Source organism: Dryobates pubescens, chromosome 13 (genome assembly GCF_014839835.1).
Source record: "Dryobates pubescens isolate bDryPub1 chromosome 13, bDryPub1.pri, whole genome shotgun sequence".
Classification (NCBI taxonomy): Eukaryota; Metazoa; Chordata; class Aves; order Piciformes; family Picidae; genus Dryobates; species Dryobates pubescens.
The window spans coordinates 8,496,742-8,501,300 of record NC_071624.1 but is presented as its reverse complement, the minus strand read 5'-3'; positions in this window follow the sequence as shown (position 1 = coordinate 8,501,300).

Genomic DNA, 4,559 nt, shown 5'->3' with positions numbered 1-4,559 from the left:
CAGCCCGCCCGCTCCGCGCAGGCGCCGCGCCCGCCCGCGCCCTCCTCTGCCCGCCGCCAGCAGGCGCCGCCGCGCCGGGGCGGAGCGGAGCAGGGTAGGGCGGGGCAGGATCCGCCTCGGCGACGCGGCCTGGTTCGCGGCCGCCCCTGCTTCAAATGCCAGGCGGCGGGCAAGCGCTACTGCGTTGACCAAGCCCCCTTCCACCATTTCCCTGTCGTCCTGGCTAACCGGGGAAGGTCTCAGCTGACTGGGAACTGGCCCATCTACCAGAAGGGCCCGAAGGAGCATAGACGGATCTACAGACCTGTCAGTCTGGCCTCGGTGCCAGAGGAGGTCATGGTTTTAATAGCAGACTTGGTAGAGGTAGGTGGTGGTTGCACTCAATGATCTTAAAGGTTCTTTCCTAGCAAAACAATTTATGATCCTTTGAGTAGAGGACCAGAGGCCTCAGTGGCAATACTGAAACCTTTGCAGCACAAGTCAGAGCATCCATGCAGATTTACCTGGCCAGATTCCGTTGCAAAAGGGGCCTGATGAGCCTTTGCTCTCTCATGGAAGCATGTGGGGGACTGTGATGTATCTGTGAACCCTCGGAAGAGCTCTGGTGAGAAAACATCTCTCTGCTCCCATGAGAATCTGGAAACTCCCTGGACAGAATGAGTGGGAAGGAGAAACCACAAGATAAGATGTGAGGCCACCTGGACTAGCTTAACAAGTAACTATAGCAATGCTATCGCTGACCCATGGGAATCTTGAGAAAAGTTCATTAACCAATTGCAGGCAGCCACACTAACGATACACACAATATATGAGTTGTGTGCTGGAATAAAGTCGTTGCTTTTTTGGCCTTCTAGATGCTCTGCTTGTGTTTGATTCTTGTCGCGCAGACCATCACCTTATCCATACCCTGACTCCTATACAGCGACAGAAGCATGTCTAGGGGCCACTGGTGTGGCAAGGGAGGAGGTAGGACTTAACATGGCCAGTAAACAGTGTGGCTGCTCCTACCAAGGGAGCTCATTACTGGGCAGCCTGTGCTATCAGAATACTTCCACTGTCAAGTCTCTCAGAACCACCAGAGAAAAGGCCTCATCAAGCACACTGGGTGGTTTTGATCCCTGTGCTACCTGTAGAAATTTCATCCTTAGAAAAGCAGCTTTCTCCTGCTTTCTGCTTTTTCACAACATAGCAGGGCAAGTGGCTGGCTTGCTGCCAACACTGTCAGAAGGCTGGAGGCTGTGGAGCACCTTGTCATTAACAAGTGTCAATCAAGTTGAGTACCACAGGAAACAGAGGTTTCCTCAGTTTAAGAATTAAATTAAAACTTCTGGCCATGAACACAGGTAGAGCTGTTCCCTCTCTTGCTTCTCTACCTCACGTCCCCACAGCAGCTCTGGATCTCAGGGAAGCAACAGAGTCTGTCAAAATATATTTGATTATTTGGGAGCTTCTTCATTTTTTCCTGGCAGTTGGATGAGCTGGACTTGTTCCCAAAAGGGTAAGTAAAGCACTGGACCTAGCTGAAGGCAGGTGAACTCCCCCTTTTGAGCAGCAGTGAACAGCTACACCAGTTCAGACAACCTAAGTCCAGACTTGCTTCACAAACATCAATAAACCACTCAAAGCTGATTTCATCTGCCTCAGAATTTCTGGATGGTAGCAGTGGAAACAGGGTGTTTCCATTTTCCAACCAAACTCCCCTCAGCAGTGACCACATTCCAGCCTCTAGTAAGAAAAACCTAAAAGGACAAGCCAAGGAGACCACGCACACAGTGAGGAATGTGATCATCTCTGGGACATCCAGGCTTGCAGTACTCCACCTCAGAGAAGGCTGCTGCTATAGGTTTGGCATATTTTTAATGCATCTATATTTTACATGGATCATGTTTGGTATACATTTGGGTTTAGCTAATGACTGACTTTTTAGTCTTGCCTTTTTTCCATTCTGCCTAACAAAATAATGATTCTTACACTGGGTGCATTCCTACATAGAGGACAAAATCCATTAAGCTGTAAAAATAACACCAACCCAAATACATTAACACACCCTCCAATATATGCACACCAAAAGACACTCCTGCAATATTTAGACCTTTGAAATGGCTGATTTCTGCAGTTTTTAAACTTCTTGTCAGTGAAATGACACCAGCAGGATTTGCTGTTGATGGCAAGGAATTGAGCCTGTGTGAGATGGAAAAATGAGACGCAAAAAGCTTCCCACTTGCCCCTTCTCAAACTTCTGACTGTGATGCATTTAGAGCATGTCATAAAGCTTACATGGAAGAGACACATAATGAAGCTATTAAAAAGGAAAAGAAAGAATCCCTAGAACAGCTTGTGGAGGAAGAGGGAATGAAACTGCTGTTAAATGCAGGGTCCCATATATGGGCACACAGCTTCATGCACAGCTGAGCTACTTGCACAAGGCACGTTGCTGCCAGAAGGGACTGTATCCCTTCTCCCCACAGTGCTTCTCCTACCCTCTTACTATCTGGAATTGGATCATGGGGAGTCCCCAGCTGACCAAGCTGGCAGAAGTGCAGAAGCCCTGTTCTTGAGCTGTTATGACTGCTCACTCCACTGAGGTACTCTCAGCTGGACTACAAGATCCTGATGAATTAGTGAGGTCTGTGTGTTTTTAAACAAAATGACTCCTACCTTATGAACTAATGTTACATGTGTCAGGGACAGAGCTAGCCTTGAACCAATGAGAGTGTTAGATTAAGTTTAACCCTTATGAATCCTAAGCTGTTAGGGGATTTATGATTCATTTCTAGCTTCGTTCTGCTCAGCTCTTCAGAGCTCATCTAGGTATTTACTTGTATGACCACACACATCTCCCTTTTCTTTCCATGCTCTAGTAGGCAGGAGGTCTTGGGTGACAGGTTGGACTTGAGACTTTAAAAAGAAATTCTTAATCTGTTTTTAAAATTGAGTTTACTTTTCTTACATTATTATCTTGACTGGGCAGGCTGAGTGGCCTGAAACACACTTTAATGGTTATAACTGGACTGCATGGGTAAGACAGAAACATCCTGAATGGAGGTAAGGATTAAACAGAAACATCTATATCAAACAAAGGCTTCCAACATGATGGCTGAGGCAGCAAAAGGAAAAGCAAATGATTTGCAGGTGCTCACCTGTTACAAATTTCTCCAAAGACCCCAACAATTTCAGAAGAGATCATTTCTTGATGAGAAACTCACTCTTCCTAGAAACATGCAGCCCAAGTGAAAAACCAAACACATCTGTGGCTTGGTGTGCTTCCAATACAATTCCAGGTTTTGTTTTGTAAAACTGAAAACATCAGAAGACACTGCCTTGAAGCATTTTGTTTTAAATTTGAAAGTCTGCAGACCACCAATGACGTTCAGAGAAAGAACACAATTTAAAACATTGGCTACACACACTTCAGCAATATAGATTAGTGTTTTTCTCTATTTTAAACATGTCCAGTGGAAGAAAAAAAAAAATAAATCTCATGACAAGATGGCTTCATAATAGTAGTTAACAACCTAGCAGGAATAATACCCCTGCCAGGTAGCAGCTAGTCAGCTCCTCACCAGCCTCAGCTTCCTACAGACCTGTTTGTCCACGTCTCAATTGTAGTTCTTTTGAATGATGTCCTTTTTAAACCCACCTGGAAGACAGTGTTTGGCAGTCCCTCTGAAAACGAGGGGGAAATAGTTCCCACCAGGCATGGCAGTTGTGACTCTTTCATTAGTTACATCATTACTGACAGCTCTGGGTTCCAGTTGTTTTTCCCCCCCCCTTTTGATTTCACTTTCTACACTTGAACTGTCTTCTTGAATAACAAATTTTTTTTTTAATATTATGTATTTTTAGTAACTTCAAGTATGAAAAGTAAATAGCACTAAGTGAAGGTAATAGCACTGTACAAGAATCCAGCTGCAGAACAGCAGCAACAACAACCCCAAAGTACCTTTTTCCTAACAACAGCAAGAGCCAGATCTGCAGAACTGACCTATATGGAGCACAGAGAAGCCTGTGACCACTTAAACTACTGGCATCTATGAAAGATCCTTGGGTCTGGCAGTGGGAGAACAACCTGGTTTTCTCTTGTCTAAGAAAGGGGCTTGTATAGGAGAGGGAAAGAGTGTGTCTGCAAGACTGGCTGCCCGCTTACACCCTTGCTAACTGTCACGTGAACGATGCAACTCAACAGAGCCTAAATTCCGGCAACATGTTTCAGTTTAACAGAACAGTGGTGTGCCAACTCAAGCTTCAACCCTGCAGCTGGCAGACAACTGGAAATAGACTCATTTTTTTTGCTCTTGTCTTATGTGCCTCTGTGGAAAACAGAAGGCTCCACATTCTCAGTTTAGGGTCAGTTATTTTCTGTTTAAACACTAACAGTATTCACATCCAAAATTATCAGAATGCAAGTGCTAGAAAATAAGCTGTAGTCAAGAAAAGACCAATTAAACTTTTTTTTAGTCTAGGGGCATATGTTATTAAAGCTTCTCAAAACACACAACACTTTGCAGCCCAAAGTGATCCCCCTCCAAACCAACAACTTTTAAACTGTTTATTGAAAC